Genomic DNA, 16610 nt, shown 5'->3' with positions numbered 1-16610 from the left:
TAGTTTACAGTATATTCACAAGTCTGTGCAACCGTTACAAGTCCGTGCAACTGTCATTATCTAATTCCCCAAGGGTTTCATCACTTGGAAAAGGAACTGGTAGTAGTCACTCTCCGTTTACCCCCTCCCTTCCGCCCCCATGGATTCCTAGCCCTCCTTCCGTGTCTGTGGATTTGCCTATTCCCGGCAAATAATAAGATACTAAATCCTCATTCGTGACTGATTTCTTTCACTTGGCACGTTTTAATGGCTTATCCACACTGTAGCCTGTATCAATACCTTCATTTATTTTAATGCTGAGCAAGATTCCATTGCATGCACACACCACATTTGTTATTTTTAGATGTTGATAGCCCACTTTTTGGCTATTATGAGTAATGCTGTTATAAACATCTGTGTACACGTTTTTGTGTGGACACATGTTTTCAATTCTTTGGGGGTACTACCTAGAATAGAATTGCTGGTCATATGGTAACTCTGTGTGTAACTTTTTGAGGAACTGCCAGACTGTTTTTCAAACTGGCTGCAACTTTTTATATTCCTCTCCCCCAATGCAGGAGAGTTCCAATTTCTCTCCATTTCCCTAACACTTTTTCTCATCTGCCTTTTTGATTCCAGCCATCCTGGTGTGGGTAGTGGTGCCTCATTGTGGCTTTGCTTTGCATTTCTCTAGGTCATCATGAGGCGGGACATCTTTCCATGTGTTGGTTGACCCTTTGCATATCCTTGCTGGAGAAGGGTCTGTTGCGATCTCTTGCCTCTTTTTGTTTTGTTTTGTTTTGTTTTTTGTATCGAGGCGTAGGAGTTCTTTACATTTCTGGATACCAGACTTTCATCAGCTATATGACTTCCAAATTGTTCTCCCCTTCTCTGTGTTGTCTTTTCACTTTCTTGATGCTATATCCTTGAAAGTACAAAAGTTTTTATTTTGACAATGTCCAATGGACCTATTTTTTTCCCCTTTGGTCACTGTGCGGTGTCCTATCTAAGTACCCAGTGCTTAGTCCCAGCTCATGAAAGGTTACACCTATATTTCCTTCCTTCCCACTACAACAGTCGTTGGTTACTGTAGCTTTGTAGTGAGTTTTGAAATGGGGAAGTGTGAGTCCTCCAATGTTGTTTTTCTTTTTCAATATTACTCTGGCCGTTTAGGGCCTCCTGCAATGCTGTATCACTTTGAGGGTCAGTGTTTCCATTTCTTTAAAAAGAAAAAAAAAAGCCAGTTGGGATTTTGAAAGAGATTTCTTTGAATCTGTATATAAATTGGGGAGGCGGAGGATAATGCTATTGTAAAAATACTAAATCCTCTTAGCCATGTCTTTCCCTTTATTTAGGTCGTCCTTAATTTCCTTCAGTGATGTTTTGTGGTTTTCAGTGTACATTAGGTTTGCTTTTGCATTTGATTCTTCAAAGGCAAAGGTTATCATAGGCCTAGGCCTTTTTGGATCTGTCTTTCAAAAACATTGTATTCTGAGGGGCACCTGGGTGGCTCAGTGGGTTAAGCCTCTGCCTTTGGCTCAGGTCATAATCTCAGGATCATGGGATCGAGACCCACATTGGGCTCTCTGCTTGGCAGGGAGCGTGCCTCCCCCCCCTCTGCCTGCCTCTCTGCCTCCTTGTGACCTCTCTCTCTCTCTCTCTCTGTCAAATAAGTAAAAATTTAAGGATTTTTTTTTAAAAGATTTTATTTACTTATTTGACAGAGAGAGATCACAAGTAGGTAGAGAGGCAGGCAGAGAGAGAGGAAGGGAAGCAGGCTCCCTGCTGAACAGAGAGCCCGATGCGGGACTCGATCCCAGGACCCTGAGATCATGAGCTGAGCCGAAGGCAGCGGCTTAACCCACTGAGCCAAGTACAATCTAATATGATACAACAAAACCCACCCAGATCAAGAAATATAATATTTCCAACACGCCAGAAACCTCCCCAAACCTTTCTTCCCCTTCAGTCACTTCCTTGCTTTTAACGAAACCATTCATGGATGCATCCCTAAATGAAAGGGTACAGTTTGCCTGTCTTGAACTTTACATCATGGGATCACACTCTATCTTCCTTTTGTGTCTTCTTTTTTTGGCTCAACATTCTCACACAAAGCTCATTCATCCTGATCACTGTATAGTATTCCGTTGTGTGGCTGATATAGTATCCATCCTACTGCATTTGGACATATGGGTTGTTTCCAGGTTTGGGCTATTACTAGCAACGCTGGAATGAGCATTTATTCTTTTTTAACCAGGAAAAAATTACTAAAAATAATTCTCAGAAGCCTGAGCAAGCATATCCACGGCCTTTGCAGAGCCGAGGACAGCTGTGTTCCTTCAGAGTCATTTCAGAACCCCCCGACCTCCTCCTGAGAGGACCTCAGACAGTGGACGGACCCCAGCAGAGAGCGCCGTCGGCGAAGGCGTCCAGCTTTTCCCGGATGTGAACAGTTTAAGGCTTGGGTTGTGCAACCAGCCCTGGGCTTTGGCACACGTCTGGTCAAGCGACTGGAATGGACTGCCCCCGTCTCCCTCCCCCCAAGATTAGAGTCATTTAATCCTCTGGGTATTTGAGGGAGAAAGGGGGCCGGGAGAGGTCGGGCGAGCTGCTTTGTCACAGACCAAGCCTGACTCTATCTTTCCTGCTGTATTGAGATGAAAGCCCTTTGCCCACGTTCCCAGGTGAGAGCTTGGCTGTTCTACCGGTAAGTTGGATCAGGAGATCGCTTGGTGTCCTTTGCCCTGGGAAACAACATTCAAAGAACCGTTCTGACTTCCCACTATAGGGACAAGTGGTGAGGGGAGGGAAAAGACATGCAATGATACAGCTTCAGATGACTTCCAATTAAGCTTGTAGCTAATTTTCCACAGCCTGAGCTCCCTGGAGTTGCCCGGTGGCTCCGGACACTAAGCAGGAAGGGAGACTTAACGACTGCCAGCCTGCTGGGTGTCTTTAAGCCACTGAGTGTGGTCTCCACCAAAGGGAGGCAGCGACTCCAGGCTCCCCATCTCTCAACAGAGTTCCTGGGCTCTGCTTCTCCTATCCCTGGGGCTGTTGGTTTCCCAGGGAGGCCCGACCCAGCGGACAGCGAACCCAGAGAGACCTCAGGCTCAGGCTGTCACTGACATTGGCATCCCACAGGGAATTCGATGTCCTACGAGCCACATTTCCACTTCTGGTCTCCCAGTCCTCCCACCCCCATCCCCGCTCCTCCTTGGGGAATTGGTAAGAAACTCAGACGGAGTCTTCTTTGGACCCCAAGTCATCTTTCTAGAGTTTGAGCCAAGCGAGCTGGCCGTTGTCTGCTGCTCCATGTCCAAGATCCTGGCTCGTGGCAACAGTCTTCCCCGCACATCAGCTGCCTGACTGCAGAAAGGAGGGGCCGGGACGTGCAGAGCCCCATAGCCGTGGCCAGGGGCTCCAAAGGCAGATTGGCTTTGGTTCGCTTCTCTTCCCAGTCCCACCCCAGTCATCGGCACAAAGATCCTCCCCGAACAGCCATAAAAGTAGTGACAATCTGATGTCTCTAAATCAGAGGACCCCTGAACGATGTTCCAAGCATAACGCCAACCCGTGTAACACATTGTGTACATGATTTTAAAGGTTTATTTTATTGATTGGGGGGGGGGGGCGGAGGGGCAGAGAGAGAGGGAGAGAGCGAAACCTCAAGCAGACTCCACACCCAGGGCAGATGGGGCTCGATCTCACGACCCTGAGATCATGACCTGAGCCAAAATCAAGAGTCAGACGCCCAACCGACTGAGCCACCCAGGTGCCCTTTCATGTATGTGACTTTAAGAACTAGAACAGAAAAGGGACTTTTCCTTATGTTGCTGTTAGAAATGTGGGCTGGCCACCTTTCTCACTTCCCTGTTTGGAGGTGAATATGGCCCATCTTGCTTTTTCCTGCCCCGGCACCATAGTGAGCAGCAGCTATGGTAGAGGAACCCGGCCCACACTGGCCCCTCTCTGTACTCCCCCACCCCCAAAGGAGGTTGTGCAAGCCTCAGCATGCTCATGGGGCCGTTGGGACACACACCTGCAAGGCCAGGATAAGGCTGACCAGCCACGTTTCTGGAGTCAGGGGTCTCCATCCTCTTTCAGGGCACCCTTGGGTGGGTTTGTGTTCCCACAGAAGCCCTCGAGTCTCGGTGGGATGTATTAAACTCTCTCCCAACACCTTGAGCCTCCCTTTCCCAACCCCAAACTCTGAAGGCTGCTTCCCCTGGCTTGCTGTGCACCCAGCCCTGCTGCCTGCAGAAACCCGGAGGGTCCCAGTTTTGAGGAGCCCGTGGGTTGGGCCCCCCGTACTGTAGTGCCCAGATGCCTGGATTCATTAAAGAGCTAAGCCACTGGAGGGAAAGGGACTTACTTGGCAGGTAGCTCTGCCAGCAAGGACATGGCTGGACCCAGGAGAGAGCTCTTGGGGTTCAGTGGAGACCCAAGCTCTAATCTCACACCCCTGTCCTGACCCCAGCTGGCACGCAGAATTCCAAAGACCAGCTGGGAAAGGGACTCACTTGGCAGGTAGCTCTGCCAGCAAGGACATGGCTGGCCCCAGGAGAGAGCTCTTGGGGTTCAGTGGAGACCCAAGCTCTAATCTCACACCCCTGTCCTGACCCCAGCTGGTACGCAGAATTCCAAAGACCAACCCTCGCCTGGCCAAGATTCCTGTCCTCTGGTTATTTCATTAGACATGCATCTAAATGGTGTTGCAAGGGAATTTTGAAGGTGTAGCTGACGGCCTGTTATGCCCTGAAGGTACCATCCCCACCCACACCTCAAATCCATTCGAAGCCCTCAGCCTCAAGAGATGGTATTAGGAAGGGGGGCTTTGGGGAGGTGATCAGGCTTAGAGGAGGTCATGGGGGGGTGACGTGATGGAATTAGTGGCCTTATAAGAAGAGACACCAGGCATTTTGGCTATGGAAGGACACAGAGAGGCATCCGGCTATCTATCGATAAGCTGGGGAGTGGGCTCCCTCCAGGAACCGAGTCTGCCAGCTCCCTGGTCTGGGACTTACAGCCTCCAGAACCACCCGACATCAATGTCTGTCTATTAAGCCATCCCATCTGGGGTGTTTTTGTCATAGCAGCTCGAGCTGAGTCAGGTCCTAGGTCAGTGCAACTCAAGATGCGAGCGTTATTCAGGTTGGCCTGGGCCAGCCAGGGGAGCCCTTCAGAAGAAGCAGGTTTTTCTTTGCTCGTAGCACAAGAGGAAGTCAGAGAAATGGGAAGAGTGGGGGAGAGTCCTACGAGGGGGATGTGACGCGGGGATCCCGCCGCCCGCCGCAGGGTCGTGAGTGGGTCTGTGAGCCGGGGAAGGCAGGGCAGGGGCTGCTGGGAAACGACGGGGCTCCGAACCCGCAGCGACCTGCACCCAGGGAGCCGAGGACAGAGCTGGCCAGCGCCCCGCCGGGAGCGCCACAGCCAGAGCACAAGACCCAGTGGAGTCACGGCGACCTCCGACCTACAGACACTGTGAGGTAATAAGCTGGTGTGGTTGCAGGAGCCACCAAGTGTGTCATTTGTTATGCACAGGGACAGGAGGATGCCCCACGTGACCTCACAGGGGCCACTTCACCTTGCCAAGCCTCCAGTGCCGCATCCAGAAAATAGGGGCAGAGAATTCACAGGGTTGCTGTGAACCAGCGGCTATTTTGGAGGTAGAGACAGAGCCCTGGCTGGGCTCGGGGCCAGAAGGCCAACGTTTGCTAGTGGCACCAACCGGAGTAAGTGATTTAACTTCTCTGAGACTCAGTTTCTTCATCTCTAAAATGGAGCCAATAGCAGCTACTTCCTTGGCCAAGCAGTAGCAGTGGGATGCACAACCCTCCAGCCAGAGACCACTTTTCCTGGAGCCCCTGGCAGCCAAGTGTGGTCATGTGACTAGGCCTCAGCTGCGGAAGGTGAGTGGCGGCAATGGGCTGCTTCTAAGCGTGGGCCTTAAAACACGGCATGTGGCCTCCCGCTCGCCCTTCCTTTCTGGAATGCTGAGGTTCCCAGGCTGGCCACACAGCACGGACAGGCACGCCAGGACCGTGGCCTCCAGGAAAGTGGAGAAGGAAGACAGAAGGAACCCCGGGGCCTGCCTTAACCCCCATGAACAACCAAGACAGGGCGCGTGGCTGGCTCAGTCCACGGAGTGCGTTGACTCTCGATCTTGGGGCTGTGAATTCGAGTCCCACATGGGGTTTAGCGACTGCTGAAAAAGATCTTTAAAAATCTTTTTAAAAACAAACAAACAAACAAACAAAACCAACCAGTGCAAGGAATATAGGTCTGAGGGTCTTCAGCCCAGAGTTTTATTTTGTAAAGTGGAATTATTATACATATGTCAAGTAATTCATTCGTGCTTATAAGTAGTGTTTGAAGAATATTGTACAATTTCAGTGAATCAAGGGATCCGGTCATTTGTTCATCCCACACATACCGACTGAACGGCTGCTCGTTATCTGAAGTTATGACATGGAGGGAAACCAAGTCCTTACTTTCCAGGAGTTTACCTTCCGGCCGACAGAGATGACAAACAATCAACAAATATGCAATGTGTCCAACCGTGGTAAGTGTGGGAGAGGCGTAAAGCCAGGTAATAGGGCCAGGTGCGCTTGGGCCGGAGGATGATGGTGGTACTTCGGTGTCCAGCAGAGGGGATTCTAATGGCATCTGACACGCTCCTGAAGTGAGAGAACAAGAATTGAGACACGCAGGGATAGAGCATCCTAGGCAGAGGAAAGAGCACATGCAAAGGCCCTGTGTTCAGGAAACAGCAAGGAGCCATTGTGGCTGGTGCAGCCATGGAGAGGGAGAGGAAGACAGAGGCAGGGTGAACACACAAGGCCCTCGGTCAATGTGAGGGCTTTAGCTTTCGCACACTGAGGGACACAGGAGCCACTGGAGGGCTGAGCAGAGGTGTGCTTCGAGCTACGTGTAAGCAATAAAGCCTGGCTTAGGGGCCCCTGCACGATCTAGGTAAGCAACAGTGGAGGCTGAGGTCATAGATATGTTCTGGATGCAGAGATGACAGGATTTACCAGAGGCTCAGATGTGAGCGTGAGCCCAGGAGGAGTCAAGGAAGATTCTAGACTTCTAAGATTAAAGGACAGAGTTGCCTTTCCCTGGAGGGAGCAGGTGTATGGGGAGGCAACAGCAGGAGGGTCAGTTCTGGACACATTACATTACTGTTGGACCAGCCAAGTGGTGGGCGGTCAGGGTCCTAGGGGAGGTCCTGTCTGGAGATAGAAATTGGAGGCAGTCAGAAGAAAGGCAGCATTTAAACCACAAGACTTGAGAGCACCAGGGACGGAGTATGGGAACCTGCGACGCTGCATGACTGGGGGTGAGGCAATGATTCAGGGAAACCGGAAAGATGTCTTTAAACAGTGTCTTTTGTTCTTTTTATTGTGGTAAAATATAAATCACCCCCCAAATTGCCATTTAACTATTTTTTAAATACCTAAATCAGTGGCATCGATGACATTCACAAGATTATGTAGGCATTGCCCCTACTTCAAAAACGTTTTCATCACCCCAAACAGAAACTCTGCCTCCCCTCCCCAGCTCTGGCAACCACTAATACCTTTTGTTTCCATGGATTTGTTATTTTTTTTTTTTAAGATTTTATTTATTTATTTGAGAGACAGAGATCACAAGTAGGCAGAGAGGCAGTCAGAGAGAGGAGGAAGCAGGCTCCCCGCTGAGCAGAGAGCCCGACACGGGGCTCGATCCCCAGACCCTGGGATCATGACCTGAGCTGAAGGCAGAGGCTTTAACCCACTGAGCCACCCAGGCGCCCCGGATTTGTCTTTTCTGGACATTTCACACCAACCGAATCTGAGGACAGAGAGCGTTTTTGGATGTGGCCTCTTTCATCTTACCATAATGTCTCCGAGGTCTATCCACATTGTAGCCTGTGCACAGTGCTGTGTTTCCTTTTATGACCAAATAATACTGCATTGTACAAATATTTTGCTTCTCCATTCATCTGTTGATGGACACCTGGGTCATTTCCACCTTTTGGCCATTGTGAATAGTGCTTCTGTGAATAAGCAGTGACTTTTAATGAGTTTGGTGAGCAGATAAAAGGCATGAACACCCCTCCATCCCAGGAGCCCTTCAGAATCTTCCAGAAGATAGAAAATTCCTTTTGTTTTATAAAGTGGGACCATGGGCTTCACTAGGTTGAAAGCTCAGCTTTAAAGCAAACGGGATTAAGAGAAAACGTTTTCTGTGAAGAATTATATAACAATTCTAAAAGAAACATTGTTTTATATTACCTAGTATGTTCACTAGGAACATGGGATCACCTGTGTCTCTGCAGAATAAGTGCTTGATAAGGCCAGCGACCGGTCTATGTCGTGCACTCCCCTGCTTGTGTGTGCTCTCTCTCCCTGACAAATAAATAAAAGCTTTAAAAAAATATGCTGTTAGGGGCACCTGGGTGGCTCAGTGGGTTAAGCCTCTGCCTTTAGCTCAGGTCATGATCTCAGAGTCCTGGAATCTAGCCCCGCATCGGGTGCTCTGCTCGGCAGGGAGCCTGCTTCTCTGCTTACTTGTGATCTCTCTCTGCCAAATAAATAAATAAAATCTTTAAAAAAAAATGCAGGCAAGGGGCACGTATCTACCCTACAACAAGATTGGCTTTATCAACTGTTTTGATTATTACAGTGCATTGTAATTGTTCCGCTTTGAAATTCCATGTATTTTATTTTTCGCCTTTATCTTTTGGGTCCACAGGCATCATTAGATGGGCACAGGGGTCCGAGGCAAGAGAGCCTACCGTGAGGGTTTGCCTGGCTTCCCGGTGGGACACAGGCTGTCCTGGACCCTGATCGCCAGTCGTGATGCTGCTATGAGTAGTGCCACCTCGCGCCACCAGGAGGCGCTGCTTCCCCCAGGTCAGGGGAAGCCCAGGCACAAGTTCAAGGCTTCCTCCCTCCCACCTTTGTCCTAACCAGGGCTGGCAGCAGAAGCTTCTGGGAGTTTCCCTCCCCCCTTCTCTCTTTTTAGGATTTTAAGTAATCTCTACACCCAGTGTGGGGGGGCTCAAACTTACGAGCCTGAGATCAAGAGTCCCGTGCTCTACCAACGAAGCCAGCCAATGCCCCTCCCTCTCTTAAAAAACAAAACAAAACACTTTAGTTATGGAAAATTTCTAACTAGTACGAAAGTATACGAACCCCCAGAAAGTCATGAACCAGCTTCAATAATTATCACCTCGCATGGGGCGCTTCCTAAGTGTACAGATGCCCAGGCCTGACCCAGAGTCTTAGGGCTCCCAAAGCTGGAGGGCCACTTGGGAGCCACCATTAGAAGCCTGGCCCTGCCTCCTGGGACACCCCAGGTGACCGTACTTCTTGCTCTCCCGACCTCAGCCTCTGAACCCCACCCCCCCCCCCCGACTCCAACCCTCCCCCCCCAGCCTGGTGGTCTTCTCCCAGCTCTGACCAGAATCCTGCTCCGCTCATTTCCTCTCCCTCAGGCCCCGCAGGACTCGGGGGACAGCTGGCTCCCATCCTGCGCGCCATCACTCTTCCGGTGTCTCTCTGGAAGGCCGCGTTAAGTAACCCACGCCTCACACCCCTGAGCAACCAACCACCCACAGCCACACTCTGGGGCCACTGAGTCTTATGTTGTTTCCTCCTGTGTTGGAGCACAGGCCCGGGAGTCAACGATTTCTCACCTTTTCAGACTGGAAAGAGATTGCGGAGCGATGAAAAAATACGAGATTTTGAAGTGCCTAGAAAAAGTCCAAGACAGGTTGAACTGTGTCTCCCCTCCCCCATTCATATGTTGAACGACTAGCCCCTGGAACCTCAGGGTGTGACCTCATTAGGAGACAGAGTCTCTAAAGAGGTGATTAAGTTAAAATGAGCTCATTAGGATGGTCCTAATCTGGTAGGACTGGTGTCCTTATAAAAAGGGGAAATTCGGACACAGATGGATACAGAGGGGAGCCAATGTGAAGACACGGGGTGGGGATGGCCGTCTCCAAGGCCAAGAGAGGCCTCTGAAGGAGCCAACCCTGCTGACACCTTGATCTTGGACTTAACCCCCAGAACGGAGAGAAAAAAAAAATTTTGTTTTTCAAGCTACCTTGTCTGTGATTCTTTGCTAGGGCAGCCCTAGCAAATTAATAAAATCCCCAAATAGATACAGCTCACCAAACTGATAAAATCCTTCCCCAAATTCTGATGCACCAGTTTCTGATCACCGCCAGACGCAGCCTGGTGCACAGGACCTGAGCTCCCTACTTGTGTGTATCCCCCCCGTGGCCCTGGGTTCAGCCGGAGGGAGGGTGCTGGTCCCACTCAGCTCTGCTCAGCCTGACCCAGAGGGTGAGTCAGTCACCATCTTTTGCTGGAGCACCTGCTCTGGGCCCGGACCTCCTGGCAAGTGGGCACCAAGGCCTGATCCCAAACTGGGTCACGAGTTTGATGCAGGACCACAGAGTCCTTGTGACCCACAGGTTGAAGGTCTATGGAGGGCTGACCGTCAGAAACAGTGACACAATTCATGGGCAATTGAAAACACGGAACCCTTGCCCCCAAACTACCACAAATTTCAATTTGGTGACAGTCCACACACAGGCCCAGCTAAGCACACGGGTGACACACCCACGAAGCTGACCCTGCCATTAGGGGACAGCAAAGGGAGGCTCAGGGAAGGCCAAGGGTCCAGGACACAGGGATGCCACCAGAGATACTGACTGATCACGTGGGCGCCCCCAAGGCCATGGCCAGTGTGCATGTGCATGTGTGCACGAGTGTGAGAGAGAGAAGTAGCCCTTCTTTGTTCTAGTCCACTCTAAACTCACTCCCATAGAGTCAGCATTGCTCTGCCTGTCTCCACAGTTCCTTCTAGAAAAACAAAGGGCTAGATCCGTATCCGAGTCCATTTCCCTACCACTGTCAGATACAAAGATGTTGGAGCAGATCCTGCCTATCTGGTCTGAAGACTCAGAAATAAATTGCCACAAAGACGTGGGTTTCCTACAAAGACCAGGAAGGAAGCGAAGCCGGCTGTGGGTGTCCTTACTTTTCATCCGGCAACTTCTGCAGGGGAAGCGTATCCGAGAATCAGTGTTTTTCTGGTTTCTGTGTCGGCCTAATGGAAAGCCAAGCTAGATGCAAAAAGAGGTTACTCGCAAATAATTTGACCGGGACCCAACAGGCCAGTTAGATCACAGTCCCAGAGTGTGGCCCCTTTAATTCAAAAGTTGGAGACCATGAGTCAGAAGGCGGTGGGGAGAAGTGCAGGCGTCCTTCGCGTCGGCCTGAAACTGGGAAGAATGTAAAGACGTCGGCTCAGCGCCGTCCCCAGCCCCGCGCTGGTCAGATCTCCCGCGACGGACGTGAGTGTCCGGCGGACGTGAGTGTCCGGCGGTCGCGGCGGCCCGCATTCCGGGCATTCCGGCCGCCTCACTTCAGCCCACGCCCGGCTCCACGGGCCTGGGGGGCAGAGCGGAATGTGGGCCAAGTGGGCACGGGGCGCGGCCAGGCCGATGTGTGCCACAAAAGGGCCGTCTCTGGAGCCCTCTGAGCACCGGAGGAGACACGAACAACTCCCGCAGGAATCCACTGGCTGAAGGGAGCCCGGCTGCCCACTGTGCTTCCAGCTTTGAGAGAGAGAGGACTGGCTTGGACCAGAAGGGGTGTCTCAAGGCCAAGGTTAGACTCAGAAAACCTTTCTAAGGGGTCTTCCGACTTACATAAAGTGGTCCAAATGGAAACAGGCCCATCTTGCCCCACTCGGCGCTAGGAAGTACCGAGGTCGGCAAGACAGAACCAAAAAAGACGGAGTCGAGGCAGACGGGCATGAGAAGGGGAGGGCCGCGGGCCGTGGCCGTCGGAGGAGCAGTGGGGGCATGGGGAAGGGGGGGGATCACAGCGCGTGTTGTCCTTGGCCTGCATCAAAGGTACCAGGAGCCCCACCCCCTCATGGCTTCTCCAGGTCCGCCGGAGGTCATGGATGGGCCTTGTGGTCCAAGACACCCCCAAGTAGCTCTCCAACCTCTGGTGGCTTGGGTCCACTTCCTGTTGCCATGGGACACCAGCTGGCCGCGCAGCTCACTGGACCCAAAGTTGGCATCTGCGGGTGAGGCTGGGCGGACCCAGAGGATTAAACTGTCTTTTGCTGAGCTCCCATGGAGGCACCTTTCTCACCAGCCGCTGGGGCAGACACACCAGCAACTTCTCATTCCCGCCAACATCCTGGGCCTGGGAGGGCGGAAAAGGAAAATCCTCCCCAAGGCAGACCCACGTCCTAATGCCCACCCAGGCACGTTCGCCAAAGCTAACGACAAAGCTAAGGACTGCCTTCACAGCTTGCCTTGTGGCGGGGGAGAAGCAGCGTACGTGTGTTTATGGTCAAGCCCGTCTGCAAAACAGGTCCACAGGGCAGGAATGCCCCTGAGGCCCGTCTCCAAGGACATGGATTCTCAAGCCAGACTGCTTGGGGTCAAATCCTGTCCCTCATTTCTGTCCCATCCCTTGTGACTTTTGGCACTTCCTATGTCTGTTTTCTTCTCTGTAAGTAACAACAGACACTAGCTCCTGAAAGACACCATTTCCAACGCTTAGGACAGGGCTTTGCACAAAGTGCTCTGTAAATGTTGAGGTTTTTTAATTTATTTTTTTTACTTTTAAATGTTGGTTTTTATTATTCCAGTGTGCAAACCTCTCCTGGCCCGAGACACCCCATACCCCAGCCCAGGGTTGCGGGGAGCTTTGTTCCCCTCAACATCCACGAGCAGACCGCTTCAAGGGCCCTAGAGCTCGCTGCCCCCCCCCCCCCCGAAGCCCTTACCAGCCAACACGGCGGGGCAGAGCCTCCAACATCCAGGCTCCGGCGTCTCCCCCGGCTCCGTCGCCTCTCGCCGCCGCCTCCCTCGGGCCCAACAGTGTGCAGCACTTCTAGGGCAGTATACTTGCTGATTGCTTCCTTCAGTATTACTCACAACAACCAGCTAAGACACTGCCAAAGAAACACTCACAGCTGGCCCCGCCGACGACCCGGGTGCGGGCCTGTTCACCGCTCGCTCCCGCCGCCCTGCGGATAGGAAGGAACGTGGCCGTGGAGAGAGCGGGGACCGGCGACAGATCCCAGCCGGGCTGGCCTGCGACTCACCGACCCGGAGGGGAAAAAAAAAAAAAGACCAAGTCAGCTTTTGCCTGGAAGAGAAGAAGTTAGGAAGGGACAGTGGTCGTCAATCTGCACGGCTACGGGCACCAACGGGGAGCAAGAGAACGAACACAGCGACCCCCGCCGTTCCCCCATCCTGGGCGCCCCTGAGGGAGCCGAGCAGTCAGAATCCTACTGGGAAAGCGGAAGCAGAAGGAGATCGAGATGAAGAGATTTATTTCAAGGAACTGGCTCACATGACTGGGGCTGGCGAGGGCCGCCTGGCAGCCTGGCCGGCCGCTCTCAGGCAGGAGCTGACAGTGCAGTCCACAGGTGCGGTCTCTTCCTCCTCAGGAAAGCCCCAGCTTTGTTCTGAAGGCCCTCCAACTGCTTGGATGAGGCCCACCCACGTCATCGAGGTGAAGCTTTAAAGTCAACGGATCGTAGACGCCACCCGCATGGGCCCAAAGCAGCGCCTTGCTCGGTGATTGGTTGAATGACTGGGTCCCGCAGTCCAGCCAGGCTGACTCGAGGAGCCCATCATGGTGGCTGCTAGAACATCTGGCCACCAGCTGCTTTGGCTGTGGACCACCGATAGTTCCTCTTCTGTGTGGGGGCAGGGACACACAGGGGCGCTGCTGGGAGGGTCACTGAGCCCCCTGCCCCAGGCCAGGAGGTCCCAGAAATGGGTTCCAGGCAAGCTGCAGTGGACGAAAGCAGCTCCCAGGTGGGCAGGGTCTCTGCTCACCTGCTGTCCCCTCACTGGGCTTCCCCCACACTCAGCAAGACGCAGAGCACACAGCGCCCCCTTCCTTGGCTTCTAAATGTCCAGTGGTAGCTGGTGGCAGTCTCTTGTTAGCTTAGTCTTCTGCCCCCAGACAGATGAACCCGTGATGCCTTGCCTAAAAACCAAGCCAGACTAGACTTTAATTATGGCCTTTCAGCGTGGAAAATATGCCTCTGCTACGTCCAGTCTTATCTCAAAGGTTAAGTGGCTCTGTCAGGTTGGAGCCCTGCGTCCAAGAACCACGTGCGGGCTCCGGAGAAGCGGGTTTCCTGGTTTCGTGCTGCAGCTTCTGACCCCACGGGCCCAGGATCGGCCCAACGGCACTTTCCACACTGGCCGTCCTCAAGTCAGCACGGGGGCAAGCAGGAGCCTGAATAACACCCGGGCTGGCTGGAAGAGGCAGGGGACCCCCCAAATACTGAAAACAGAAGCAGGGTCCCCAAGGTAAAGACAGCGACGCGGGAATTAAGCAATAGTGGCGTGCTTGGTGTCTGAGCTCAGAACAGCATTTGGGATGGGCTGACCCTCCCAAAAATGGGCTGTGAGAGGCGGGAACGAGCTCACCAGCACCCACTGGCCTCAGGCTGGTCCTTGGCACCGCTGTCAAGGTCAAGTCAGCCTGGTACCTGTGTGTTTCTCAGGGATGGGGCACGCGCTGAACCCCAGCAGAGGTCAAAAGCACTAATGGAGGGAGATGAGGGAACTCCTAATTCTTGGATCCAGCCTACCCTCAGGCTCAGAAAATAAACCAAAGGAAAAGATGGCTCAGAAAAGCAAGACCAGATGTGTCTTCTACTGCTAAGCAGCCCCTGTCCCCGATCTCCATGCTGAACCCCATGTTCTCAATCTAGGCAGTGAGTGACCTGGGTGAAGCCGTGGCTGCCTGTGGAGGCTGCTCCCCGGACACCAGAGCTGAGCTGGCAGTTATGGTAGCCAGGAGGGGCTCCTTCTTCCTCCTCTGGAGTCTGGGGTCCTCAGACAGAGAGGACAATCTTCCCCGTCAGAGAGGAGAGGTCTGGACTTCAGGAACAATCTTCCTAGTCAGAGAGTCAGAGAGTGGAGGCTTAGACTTTGGGGACAGTCTTCCCAGTCAGAGGGGGCAGGCCTGGACTTCAGGGACAATCTTCCTAGTCAGAGTGAGGAGGCTTGGACCTCGGGGACAATGTTCCCAGTTAGAGAGGGCAGGCCTAGACTTCAGGGACAACCTTCCCAGTCAGGGAGAGGAGGCTCAGACTTTGGGGACAGTCTTCTAAGTCAGAGAGGGGAGGCTCAGACTTTGGGGACAGTCTTCCCAGTCAGGGAGGGGAAGCCTGGACTTCAGGGACAATTTTTCCAGTCAGAGAGGCGAGGCCAGAACAAGGGTGAATAATGAGTCAGTGGCTGAAATCTGTGTTCCACAAAGTACACAGCACACAAGTCAGCAGGCTTTTACCACGTCAGACCTTCCTGCAAAGCTGCAACCCAAGGTCAGAGTGAACGTACTTAGATTTGAACGGACATTCTCTTCTACCGAAGGGCTTTCGGTTCAGCAACCAGGTGAGCTTCTGCTGCATTAACACAAGATACTTCAAAGGCCTGGGGCTCGGTTCAGAGCCCTGATTCTGTCTTCAGTTCATTTGTCCTAACAGGGGCCCTCTGAAGCCCCAGGCCCAAAACCTCTCCCTACAGAGTCAGGACCGCTGGTCCAGGGAGCCGGGAGGGATACAAGAAAACCGGAAGTCATCTCTACCGAGGAGTTTTAAGTTCCCAGCACTTAAATTTTAGGCACTGAAGAGAAAGTGGCTTCTGGCAACATGGCTCTTGGATGTTCCAATTCCTGGAAAAAGAGGCGCCCTCTTCATCCAGGAGATGTGGAAATTCATTCAGGAAACCTTCCCAATCCTACAGTGCACGTCTCAGCAAGCACAGATGTTTCTTCGGCAGCCATCAGCTTCTGAGTGTGCACCTGTGATGGGCTGACCCCGTGCCTGCGGGGGGGGGGGGGGCAGGGGCGGGTCGGGAGGGCGGAGGATGTCCTGGGCCTTGGGGGGGTGCATGAAGACGGACATGGGCAAGAAACCACAGCCGCACCCAGTTATAACTGTGAGCAGTTCTGAACCATGAGAACAAGCACTTTTAAAATGCCCGATCTGGGGGCAGAACGGTGGCGCTGGGAACGAGTCACAGCTTTGCACCCCACACTCCCTCCCCTGCCAGGCTTGGAGAGGAATCCGAAGATTTTTACCACCAACCTTAGTTAGGCTTCCTCTTGCATTTCACAATGATGCGGGAATTTTTCTGCTCTTGCACTGACCTCCAGAAAACCAGACCCCGTGGCAGGAAGGTGGTGGTGGCCCAGAGGAGCTTCGGGGACCTGTCCAGATCTGTGAGTGACGTCAATCCAGGTTAAAGGCCGGGCAGAGAGAAACCTGCCTTAAGAGTGGGGGATCTCACACTAAAAAAGAGAATTGCAAGCCAGTCTCGCTGGAGAACATGAAGGCAGAAATTCTCAATAATTGAGAATTCAATAGTACATGAGAAGAATAATTCACCACGATCAAGTGGGATTTCTTCCTGGGCTACAGAGTTTCAATATTCGCAAATCAGGGGCGCCTGGGTGGCTCAGTTGGTTAAGCAACTGCCTTCAGCTCAGATTGTGATTCTGAAATGCCAGAATCGAGTCCCGGCATCAGGCTCCCTGCTCGGCAGGGAACCTGGTTCTCCCTCTGACCCTCCCTCT

The 16610-nt window shown here is 52.6% G+C and overlaps 1 protein-coding gene and 1 long non-coding RNA gene across 7 annotated transcripts in view; one reads left to right on the top strand and one right to left on the bottom strand.

The window, feature by feature from the left end:
- The first annotated feature begins 5166 nt into the window (after positions 1–5166).
- LOC116601015 lies at positions 5167–8808 on the top strand. The gene is made up of 3 exons (XR_004289890.1): positions 5167–5468; positions 6376–6544; positions 8719–8808. It is a non-coding gene; the product is annotated as an uncharacterized LOC116601015 (long non-coding RNA).
- Positions 8534–16610, bottom strand: part of LOC116601014 (translation initiation factor IF-2-like) — a 26647-nt gene continuing 18570 nt past the window's right edge. For 4 of the 6 annotated variants that reach the window (XR_004289886.1, XR_004289885.1, XR_004289887.1 and 1 more), the window contains one exon: positions 11160–16325. The gene's annotated coding sequence lies outside the window, so the exon portion shown is untranslated. Of the gene's footprint in view, positions 8548–8640; positions 16326–16610 lie in introns of those variants that run through there. The other 2 variants (XR_004289889.1, XM_032361591.1) reach the window with 2 other exon arrangements.

The sequence above is a fragment of the Mustela erminea genome, chromosome 10 (genome assembly GCF_009829155.1).
Source record: "Mustela erminea isolate mMusErm1 chromosome 10, mMusErm1.Pri, whole genome shotgun sequence".
NCBI lineage: Eukaryota > Metazoa > Chordata > Mammalia > Carnivora > Mustelidae > Mustela > Mustela erminea.
This window is presented reverse-complemented; position numbering and strand designations above follow the sequence as displayed.